General features: G+C 36.9%; 1 protein-coding gene across 5 annotated transcripts in view; it reads right to left on the bottom strand.

Moving 5' to 3' along the window:
* adarb1b (adenosine deaminase RNA specific B1b) overlaps positions 1-11,551 on the bottom strand; it is a 177,908-nt gene extending 166,357 nt beyond the window's left edge. For all 5 annotated transcript variants that reach the window (XM_048194548.1, XM_048194547.1, XM_048194551.1 and 2 more), the window contains exon 1: positions 11,355-11,551. The gene's annotated coding sequence lies outside the window, so the exon portion shown is untranslated. The remainder of the gene's footprint in view (positions 1-11,354) is intronic.
* Between the last annotated feature and the right edge of the window lie 1,225 nt (positions 11,552-12,776).

Raw genomic sequence — 12,776 nt, 5'->3', positions numbered from 1 at the left:
TCAGAAAATATAAACAGGAAATTGACTTATTTTTAAATCCAATTAATCACAGAAATGAACAGACAGAATGTTAAAATAATCATTAGTTACAGCTATATTGCAACTTTTTTTATTCAATGCCCTTTTTTATTTTTAAATATACACTATCCTTCAAAATGTTGGGGTAAGAATGTTTTTTCCCCCCAAAGAAAATGATGCTTTTATTTAGCAAGGATGCATTAAATTGATTAAACGTGACAGTAAAGATAAAGTTACAAAAGATTTCTATTTCATATAAATGCATTTCTTTTAGACTATTCCTACTCCTGAAATCACTTTTTCCACAAATTAAGCAGCACAATGTTTTAACATTGATAATACATGCTGCAATTGGCATATCAGAATGATTTCTAAAGGATCATGTGACTCTGAAGATTGGAGTAATGATGCTGAAAATTCAGCTTTGCCATCAAAGGAATAAATTACATTTTACAATATATTCATATAGAAAATAGATATTTTGAATAAATAATATTTCACAATAGTAATGTTTTACTGTATTTTGATCAAATAAATGCAGCCTTTGTGTGCATAAGATACTAAAAAAAAAAAACCTCAATTTTGAAAAGTAGTGTAATTTATTACAAAAAAATATAAAAATAATGTAAATACACAAAACTTGCTTTATTACGAAACTGAATGTAATGATAAAGTTCAGTTTCTGTATGTGAATCGATTCAGTGATTCAGAGAGTTCATTAAGAGAACAATTCATCTACCTTAAACCAGTGAATCACTAGTTTGTGTAATATATATTTACTGAAAAAAAAATCAGCTCAAAATAGTTTTATTTTGCTGCAAACTTGCATTCAGAACTTGAGTAAAATATGATTTCTTTTGATCCATGTTCTGATATGACTTAATATGATCTACAATATGATCTGTTTTTAACCTTTTGATTAAAAAAAAAAAAAAAAAAAAAGTTGCTGGATATCATATTTAGGTTTTAAATTAGCCATAGCTAAACAAATTACATGAACAGTAAATGTAAGGGGATCCTCTAAAGAGTAGGTACTTCACAATGTATAGCATTTATTATAGACTTCAATTTTGAGGGAGCACATTTCCTAATTAACCAAAGAAATTACATTAAGATTAATCAACTAACAACAGTTTCTCATGATGAAAACTGCACTCTTAAGTTCATTATGACTTCAAGTACCTCAGGGTAAGATATCAGCAGTTTCCGAAACTGCAAAATACACTTCTTTTTCTTCAGTAATTCAACTACTCTATTTAGACACCAGTCTAAATAACGAGAAACCATAAATTGTTTTCTTTAGTCAATAAATCAACCCCGCATTACAGGGGCTTTTTTGCAAAGCAAACACTCTGTATACCAACAAAGACACTTCATTTACACCGGATACTAACGCACCCAGTCTAGTATGCTAGTAAAGAAAACAAACAAAAGAGGGGTTTTTTTCCCTTTTCTTTTTCCCCAGAGGCACTTAAATGCATGTGTATTATTCACAGATCTTTCATTCCATCTAATATACAAGTCTTCCTCGATCATGACTCCTTGAGAAAGCAACGGAACATATATGACTTGCAGATATGTGCTTGTCCTCTGTTGTTATTCACTGCATTGAAAACAAAAGGGTTGAATTATTGTGAAATGCACTGTGCTGACAGAAGCTTTCACCAGTGCTAGTAGAGGAAGTGCTCGTACAGCCTCTCTCAGAAGCCCAGCGATCACGCAATAACCACGTTTCAGGAATCCTAAAGATCAAACCTGCAGTCAAAGTGAAGATAATCAAGCTGAACTGCTAAAGGCCTGGCACTTGCATCTTAGCATTACGCTATGACTCATTGTGGCTAAGGCCCTGATCTTAAAATCTGCCTTGAACGCACACAAATCAAACAAACCACTTGTGTAGGATCAGAGAAACCATATCAAAGCCTAAACCGGTATCTTTAATCACTCTCGAGTGCCTCCACACAAGCACACCGTTCTCCTGGCCGTAGCGTCAGATGTCCAGGTACATTTGTCACTGGTGCTTACTGCTAACTTTTGTCATTTAATGGTAGGGCAAGACCTCATTTCGCTGGTCGTGTCTTGCTGCATATAATTGCATTCCTTAAATGTTCAGAAAAAGTGCAAAGCCGTATAAAGACACTTAAGGGAGCCATTGTTCTACTCGGAGGATTCAGTTTTGCAGGCAAAAGCACCTTTAAATTCAAGCAAACTCTATCACTTGTCTCGCAATAAATTCAGGTGAAAAGATCAAAGAGAACTAAGTGTTTGTTTGGCTAAGAAAAGTGCAAGCCAAGACACCTGCCTGTACTTGTGATGACAGACAGCAATGGCAACTGATCTTCTAATATAATATAGAACCATTTCATAGTTCTCTAAAGAAGAGTTCCCAACAATGCCATTACGGCACTCTTTTTATTCAACAGGAAACAGCGCTTCACAGATAAAAATATGTATTCATTTAAAGGTGCCCTAGAATTAAAAATTGAATTTATCTTGGCATAGTTGAATAACAAGAGTTCAGTACATGGAAATGACATACAGTGAGTCTCAAACACCATTGTTTCCTCCTTCTTATGTAAATCTCATTTGTTTAAAAGACCTCCGACGAACAGGCGAATCTCAACATAACACCGACTGTTACGTAACAGTCGGGGTGTACGTCCCCAATATTTGCATATGCCAGCTCATGTTCAAGCATTAGACAAGGGCAGCCAGTATTAACGTATGGATGTGCACAGCTGAATCATCAGACTAGGTAAGCAAGCAAGGACAATAGCGAAAAATGGCAGATGGAGCAATAATAACTGACATGATCCATGATGATATGATATTTGTAAATTGTCTTTCTAAATGTTTCGTTAGCATGTTGCTAATGTACTGTTAAATGTGGTTAAAGTTACAATCGTTTCTTACTGTATTCACGGAGACAAGACTGTCGTTATTTTCATTTTTAAACACTTGCAGTCTGTATAATTCATAAACAACTTCATTCTTTATAAATCTCTCCAACAGTGTGTAATGTTAGCTTTAGCCACGGAGCACTATCAAACTCATTCAGAATCAAATGTAAACATCCAAATAAATACCATACTTACACGATTAGACAAGTTGCATGACGAACACTTTGTAAAGAACAATTTTGAGGGTTATATTAGCTGTGTAAACTTTGTTTATGCTGTTAAAGGCAAGCACGAGCTCCGTGGGCGGGGAGCGTGAGCATTTAAAGGGGCCGCAGCCTAAATCGGTTCATATTTAATGATGCCCCAAAATAGGCAGTTAAAAAAAATTAATTAAAAAAAAAAAATCTATGGGGTATTTTGAGCTGAAACGTCACAGACACATTCAGGAGACACCTTAGATTTATATTACATGTTTTAAAAAGACGTTCTACGGCACCTTTAATGTATTATTTGCATAAATGACAACATATTACAGTCATTTATTCTCAAGTGAAAAAAAATGTAGCCTTTTTAGGTTAAAGGGGACCTATTATGCCCCTTTTCACAAGATGTAATACAAGTCTCTGGTGCCCCAGAATGTGTCTGTGAAGTTTCAGCTCAAAATACCCCACAGATCATTTATTATAGCTTGTCAAATTTGCCCTGATTTGGGTTGGAGCAAAAACACACCATTTTTGTGTGTGTCCCTTTAAATGCAAATGAGTTGCTGCTGCCGGCCCGCTTTCCAGAAGAGGGCAGAGCTTTAACAGCTCACACTTCGGTTTCTCAACAACAACAAAACAGGAGAATCACACGCAGCCAAAATGACGGTCGTCAGTAAGCCTTACAGCCTTACATTTTGGGGTTTGTGATTTCACCAAGCTCATTGTAGTCCCTACCAGCCATTTGTTGTAGTCCTTAAAAAGCGATTTCTGTAAAAGAAAATATCACCCTTTGCATTGAACTTTGAGCACCGTAACTTTGCAGATGTTGTTTATGCTCAAACAGCAACATTACACACTAAAAAGTTAAACAAGTGAAATCATAATCAATCACCCCTTTAACAGTTTGAGATAACTAAGAAGAATTGCAAAACAACTCCGAATGCATAAATGCATAATAATTTTAAATTATGAATGATTTTAAATATTAAAAATATTATATTATAAATAATAATGCATTTATTATTTTAAGCTTAGTTAGCTCAAGACAACCCTTTTTGATCATAAAACAACTCTGCTTAATTATAAAGGCATCATTATTATTATTATTATACTATTCATAAATAATAATGATATTAAAAACAGTCAGTCAATCTATATCCTAAAAATATTCCATCTTTATAAAAAGAAGTACACAAACAGCATACAGCTCATTAGTATGCATAGAAGTCATAGAAATAGTTTTCATCTTCAATATATAGGCCGCAGACAAACTGGAGCAAGCGTTTAAACATTCTGTGCACTATAAATATGAATGACGCACAACCATGTTAAATGCTGAACGATGTCTCATTAAGGTGCGTGTTGTGCTTGTGGTCAAACATCTGTGCGGTAAGGGGTGACCTTTGAGCACTGGGGGGAGTAGGAGTAGTCATCTGACGCGCTTCACAGATCCCGGCACTGTCATATGCGGGAAGCCATTTCCCCCTCTTCGCTAATGGTTGATTCCTTTTGTGTAAGAAGTTATGAAACGGGCTGGCCGTGCCCCAGCCCTTCTATGCACAGCTGATGCGATTGGTGTACTTTCTTAAGGCCTTGCACTTGTTCTAAAAGGAGTTATGCAACCGCAGTTTCAACATACAAACTTATTCAGCATGAGTAATCGCTGCAAACCTGCAGGTCCTGCGCCGCCCAGATTTTGTGACGAGGAGATGGGGCGGCAATGATGTGCCCTCTGGGAAGCTTTCAGGATGTCCCAGTCATGTTAGCCTCAGTTTCATCACCAGGCCCATGACAAAACCCTGCATCCCGCTCCTCCATTTCCATCGGCCATGCTGCTGCCCAATTAGTCAGCCTACAGAAGCACCCAACCACCCTCCCCCATCCCTGTGACCGAAGGGCCAATACTTCCAGTCCAATAAATCTTAAAACTTTACTCACCAGCTTTAACACAACTTTGAGTCACTTTCCAAATAAACACAGAACAAAGCAAAACAGGAGAGAAAAAGCAAGAAACCTCAACAGTGAGGTTTTACAATTTTACAGCAAATCCATAGCCTGACGTGGTCATACTCAATTCTAGTCAGAATATGAGTCTGATACTGCTCCATTGGGCTTTGATTATGGGGGCGTATTTCAACCGATCCAGGAAAGACCTCAATTGGATAGACCTACAACCAATCAGAGCTACAGAGTAAGTGACGTATGTTGAGCGACGCATAGTTGTCAACAGAACTCTTCTTAGCGACCATCGGGGCCAGCTGATAAATTAAAATTTTGCCGAATTCCGTAGGAAGGACGGCAAAGACATCTTTCCCATCGACAAATGCCTTGATCGCGGTCCTCTGTTCCTCTTTTAAAATTAATGCGCTGTCGATATCTTCTATAACGGACGCGATGGCGGAATCTACACATCTCAGTTCTTCAACAACAGCCATCATTGTTGTAAACTAATTGACCTTTCGCAAAGACTCGCCCCCCTTAGTTACTGTTGCTTTGTCCGACAAGCTGTGGCGCTGTCACGCCACACAGAGTGGAAAATACATCGCGGAGCAAAGAGGAAACTGACAACACATCGACAGACGAGACAGAGCAGGTTACTTATGATATTAAACAAAGTCCCAGCTTTCAAACTGTGTAGTTATTAAAAAAATTCAAACAATAAAAACCGTTTTGTGGCTCTTTAATGTGTTGTGACCATGATCGTGACAGATTGCTGTAGCACCTCAGCTCAAGAGGCTCGTGAACCGATCATCTCTTTCTACTAGTCCATTTATAGCATCAAATAAACATGAATGAACATGAGAATGAATGTTGTTTCAAACGCGGAAAGACGTCAATATGCACAATTTTTCAAGTTTAACTCCACCGATGTTAATCTTCTAACTCCTGACTGCTTTGTCGGACAAAATGGCAGATGCGGCGTTCTGATTGGTTAGATCGCTTGTCAATAAAAATTCCGCGTTATGCTCCGTCTCACATACAGTTAAATGCGCAAGCCTTTCAAAGTACACTTTAAGCTCTCAAGTCACTTGCAAGGTTGTACGCATACAGTTTGCACGGACACAAATTGTGCTGCACACGGACAGTGCGGTCAAACGTCCACGAACCGTCGCTTAACGTGGACGGCTGAAGTATACTTTGGCCTTAAAGCGGAACTCAGTAAGATTTGCGAAGCTCCCCCTACAGGTTCCTTCAGTGAATCACACTGTCGTAAATACTCCAAGCGCAGCTCTGGACTACAATGACTGCGACGCTCACCAGCGCAGTAGTTTTGCAAATACAGTACAAGAAATCTCGATGGAGGTGGGTAATTTTCAAAACGGTCTTATAAAGTGAGGTCGCTGTGTGTATATTGAATTACCGTGAAGCATTTTGTCACTCTCGCGTGAACATGAGGCGAGATTGTGTCGGGTCGGCGCAGCTCAACTTGCAAGTGCTGTTTTCTGGCGTAGACGTGCCAGAGGGGGTTAGTGCTCTCCTCAAACACAACACTACAAGTCAATTAACCATCGTAAGGACTTAGAAAACTATTTATGAAGGTAAAAAAGTTACTTAGTTCTGCTTTAAAGGGATAGTTCACACAAAAATGAAAATTCTGTCACTAATCATGTTGTTCCTTTTGTTCATCCTCAGAACACAAATAAAAGATCTTTTTGATGAAATCTGAGAGCTTTCTTTCCCTCTATTGACAGCTATAAATTCATATGGATTCATTTTACAATCTCTTTATGAATTTTTTGAAGCATCAAAGTTTCAGTTGCGTAGCTGTTTATAGAGGGACAGAAAGCTCTCAGATTTCATCAAAAAGATCTTCAAGCGTGTTCCGAAGATGAACGAAAGTCTTACAGGTTTGAGTTATTAGTGACAGAATGTTTATTTTTGAGTGAACTATCCCTTTAAGGCTTTGTTGTTTAGCCAATATCAACCCAAGGAGAGAAAAAAATTGTCTTAACATTAAAAGGAAGTGAAACAGAAGTATTAAATAGCATTAAATATAATTATTACGGATTGGCATTTGGCACATTTTATGAAGAAACAATAAAATTTAATAAAAGAAAAAATAATGGTAGGGGATCTGCAGTTGTATTTTAATGATCAATCATTACTGTACTTGTGCACATCCCTAGTGACTACACCAACAAAAACAACTCCTTATATTGTGTATTATTTCACTTATATTGTGAAAATGGCAGCACCCTTCAAAATAGAAATCAAAACAAACAGAATTACAAAAAAAACATCTTTATCAGCACATTTCAAGGAACATTTAAGCAAGTAAACAAGCCCGGATGCAATATCATCAACTCTTTGGGGGAATGTTATCAATATATTTGAAACAACTCAGTGTAGCCTTTTCTTCAGATTTCACCAAGTATTCACTCCATTTTTAACACTTGAAACATCCTTTTGATGGAAGTATTAATGATGCAGATATCATGAACTCAGCTCAAGACGGGGGTAGACTGAGGACATGAATAGAGCTGCAGCTTTCATAATCGTGACACACATAGCTCCTTTGTGTTCATTATTTATGTGCATCACACCATACAATAACTTACTGTATTTACTGCTGCTGACGCCCATTATTCAATCTTCCCTCTAGACTAACTAGAAATCAGTGCTGGTAGTTTCCACCTGACTAACTGTCTAAGATGTGCTGTACATCCAGTGCTGAACAGACCAGACAATATGCTATTCCACACATTTTGGCGATATAACAAACATGAATATTATATTTGTGATGAATAAGCAATATCTTGAATATCGCAGTGATTTAATGTGCTTTTTATTCAACTTCCCTAAAGACTAGTTTCACAATTTTTTTTGTTTCTCGTCTAGCAACATGAGAGATTGAGAGCGGCTCTAATTTAAACTTCAGTCAAATTAAACACCCTATTGCATCAAATTTAGCATTAGATTTGGAAAGATTGATTTATTTCTATACATTTTTTTTTTTTTTTTTTTACAAATGTTCATTTCGATGAATCAGAACTTGACAAGAATTGTCATGGAAGTCTTTGCATGCATTAAAGTCTTTGCATGCATTTTTTTTTTTTTAAGTGCATTTAGATTTTATTAACATTTTCTGCTATATTGTAGCTACTTCATTCTACTTCTGGCTTTAAATGTTTAACATAATTGACAATAATTCCTCCGATTTAAAAAAAATAAAAAAAATAAATGAAGTGTAGGATATATTATATTTTGTTAATATTTTCAACTAGATTTTTAATGTTCTACTTCATTTTTAATTCTGGCATTAAACATTTCAAATTTACTTATCAAAAATGTTGTTTGATTGAATAATGATTCATTCGATTAAAAAAAAAAAAAAAAAAAAATAAATAAATAAAAATACATTAATGAAAATTATCCCATGATTTACTCACCCTCAAGCCATCCTAGGTGTTTATCTTCTTTCAGACGAACAAGCGTCTTGCGGAAGCTAGTTATTTTAGCTTATAAAGTTTTAAATATGGATATTTTTGTTACAAAAACCCACTGTTTCTCTTTATTAGCCCTCTGGAGCCATATGGAATATTTTTATGATGGATGGATGGATGCATTTATTTTGGGCTTCAAAACACATCCTCCATTCACTACCATTATAAAGCTTGGAAGAGCAAGGAAATTTTTAAATATATCAGAGGGATAATTAATGGGATAATTTAAATTTTTGGGTGAACTAACCCTTTAAGCGCAAAAACATAAGTCGAAAAAATATAAAAATTATAAAAAAAATATATTGCCCAGCTCTACTTGCATATGGTATAAAAGGTTTCATTCCGGATCATTATATCAGCGGTTGGAATAATCAAAATACACCTCCTGTGTCACCTCCTGCATATTTAGTTAGTAGCCCAATGGACAAATTGAAGGAAATTGACTCGAGATGATATTCAATTTGACACGTCTGGCGCAACAAAGTGCCACAGAGAAGAACAAATACACAGCTAAGCCTAACCTTCAACTCTGAACTTGACATCAAATGAGACACCCAATACTCAATAGCACATTTTGTGTGCCCTGTGGCTAAACTTGTCTGTCCAACCAATACAGATCGCAGCACAGGAATCTCTCCACGTCACAGCAAACGAGCTGGTCGAAAATGTATTAACTGATGCACTGCTCATGCAGACAATGGCATGACCCTAAAACAAGCTGTTAACAAGGACGCAGTGATACCATGTGTCGGATTACACACTTCTTTAACAGACAGGGTGGCCGACAGGCCAAACATAAGCAGCACCTCGGTGTGTTTGAGTGGCGAGCAGACTGTCAGAGAACGTTTGTGTATAAATAATACTAGCGTCATGCACCAAATTCAAATATCAATGCTCTCAAACTTCATTTCCACATAATCTGCTCATAATGCCTTTCCACATCTGATTAGCGCAGCCAAGTCATTATTAGGAGACAAATATGAGCTTTGAGTCTCCAGGGCATGTATGACTAAGGAGATGTAAGCAGTCTGAGATTGGCTGTCTCTAAGTGAATCATGCACTTATGCTCCGCAGAGGACAACAGCCCATCATCAGGTTATCTCACGGGCTACTCTGAGGTTGGATGGTTAAGCTGCTTTGATGGCTGCTCATCCCCCACAATATTAAAAGTATTTGACACGCTGGGCATTAATAACTTCAGCAGGACGTCAGGATAATAGAGCTGCTTTGACATACAGTACTAACCAATATCAATTTTCAAAAGGAGGAAACATAAATTTCTGAAATCTACAATTAAGCACTACTGATAGATATGAGATATTTGAGCATGACTGCAGTCTCTTGATTGAAAGAAATGACGAAAATACAACAACAGCACACTCTTGTTAAGAAGAAGCAATTGCATAAAACAGGCAAACACAGTAAAACAGTAAAAATTGTGAGGTTAATTACCAAGTAAACAAATCACCCACTCAGATATCATAACCTGTGGTCACATCCAAATTGAAATGCACTTGAAATGACTTGAAAAGACAAAAAGATCTGTGTGTGAGCTACGTTTAATATGATAAAGCTGCACTTGCTGTCACCATCAATATGGTGTTTACCGAGAATTTGATGACTAATGGTCTGAAAAAGTGACGATTAATAATAACAGCCAAACAACATTACGTGGTAACATACACTAAACATGTGTGCTACTTTCTTATAGTAGTTATTTTAGAAAAAATAAATCAACTTGATGGGACTGTTTAAGTGGATGTAACAGTAAATAAATAAGAAAATCTAAAAATAGTTGTTGAAATATATTATAGGCTAATGTTTATTGCTTAAAGTAATAATATATTTTTACAGAGCACTTTGCAGGGTAAATATGGCTACTGGACTAATTATATATATATATATATATATATATATATATATATATATATATATATATATATATATATATATATATATATATATATATATATATATATATATATATATATGTATTTGTGTGTGTGTGTGTGTGTGTGTGTGTGTGTGTGTGTGTGTGTGTGTGTGTGTCATTCACCATATGCCTTCACTAAACGGCACCGAGGAGGACCTTTGACGTTTTGGTAACTCATTTTGTCTTTCACGGGGTAAAAAAAAAAAAAGTCAAACAATAGATGATGGCTAGATGATGACAGAATTATCAGTGTATTGCAAATTATCTGCAGAAGGAGCGACTAAATTGAACTGGCCAAATTTAGACATGTGAATGGGTGATTTCTGTCACGGCGCTTCACACGCACACATTTTTCGACAGAAATATTATTTGGAAGTTGCATTGTAAATGCACTTGACTAATAACATCGCGTCGGACTCGTGTTTTTATCCAAAACAAGCCATCTTATTACCACAAGCGCGTTATTTTCTATCCATCCATCCATCTATCCACCGCGCGCGTTTTCATTGTGGACTGTGGAACTGCATTATGACAGGCTCGCGTGCCCCGCTTCCGACCAGAGCTGCAGCGATGCATCGCGTTCATTATTACAGTTTCACACTACACGCGCGTTCCCGTTCAGCACCAAACACCATAATATGCACCTTCCAGCAGCGGGGGCGGGTTAACATCTACTATAAGGCAGTTCTGCGTCTTCTTACCCTCTCAAATAACCAAAGAAACAACTTGCGTCAGGATCTGAGGAGCTTTCGGTTTAAAAAAAATAGCCGTTTGTGTTACATAAACACAGCGGGAACACGCGCAAAATATCCCGCGTCTAAAAATAACACAAGAGTGGAGAAACGTCAATACTCACGAGTGTGAATGCGGCGATCGGCACCTCAATACAGATTCAAAGGACCCCCGTCCGCCATTGGAATAAAGTTGAGAGCCCACCTCTAATCTCGATGATGTTCCCGGGAACGATGTAGATCTGTTTGATCACACGAGCGGCCTAGAATACTCTCACGGGGTCGCCCGTCGGTAGCGCGCAACGTGGTTAAAGAAACACACTGTGATTGGCTGGAGGAGTGCAGGGACCGCCCATAATGTGTCAGTCAGGGCGGGAGGCTGAACCCAAGCGATGAATCTGATTGGCTGAGGACACTAAAGCGAAACAGATTGGCTGTAAACACAACGGATGATTACATTTGTAAGATAAAAATGCAAATTTGTTGTGTTTAATTAATTATATCTGTAAACGACAGAGTGATGATGATCAGTTGGCTTGGCTGCAGCTATTACAGGGTTGTAGTCTACTAAAATATTTATGTTAGTTTTATACCGAGTTCTCACACTTTGTGACCACTGATTCTTTCTTGAGACCTGGACAAAACATGTCCCATAATACTTGACATTAGTTTTTAAAATTAGTTTTTTTTTTTTTTAAACATTTCCAGTTTGATAATAATCAGATATGATCGCAATAATGTTCTTAACGTACATTTAGTCTTCATTTTATGAAAATTATGACATTAAAGGGTTAGTTCACCCAAAAATGAAAATAATGTCGTTTATTACTTACCCTCACACCCGTAAGACCTTCGTTAATCTTTGGAACACAAATTAAGATATTTTTGTTGAAATCCGATGGCTCCGTGAGGTCTGCATAGGGAGCAATGTCACTTCCTCTCTCAAGATCCATTAATGTACTAAAAACATATTTAAATCAGTTCATGTGAGTACAGTGGTTCAATATTAATATTATAAAGTGGCGATAATACATAAAAAACAAAATAACGACTTATTTAGTGATGGCCGATTTCAAAACACTGCGTCAGGAAGCTTCGGAGCATAAATGAATCAGTGTGTCGAATCTGCTGTTCGGAGCACCAAAGTCATGTGATTTCAGCAGTTTGGCGGTTTGACAAGCGATCCGAATCATGATTCGACACGCTGATTCATCTGTGCTCTGAAGCTTCCTGAAGCAGTGCTTTGAAATCGGCCATCACTATATAAGTCGTTATTTTGTTTTTTTGGCTCACCAAAAATATTCTTGTCGCTTTATAATATTAATATTGAATCACTGTACTCACATGAACCGATTTAAATATGTTTTTAGTACATTAATTGATCTTGAGAGAGGAAATGTCATTGCTCCCTCTGCAGACCTCACAGAGCCATCGGATTTTTCAACTAAAATATCTTAATTTGTGTTCCGAAGATGAACGAAGGTCTTACAGGTGTGGAACGACATGAGGGTGAGTAATAAATGACATTATTTTCATTTTTGGGTGAA

Source organism: Megalobrama amblycephala, linkage group LG6, assembly GCF_018812025.1.
Source record: "Megalobrama amblycephala isolate DHTTF-2021 linkage group LG6, ASM1881202v1, whole genome shotgun sequence".
In the NCBI taxonomy this organism is placed as follows: Eukaryota; Metazoa; Chordata; class Actinopteri; order Cypriniformes; family Xenocyprididae; genus Megalobrama; species Megalobrama amblycephala.
This window is presented reverse-complemented; position numbering and strand designations above follow the sequence as displayed.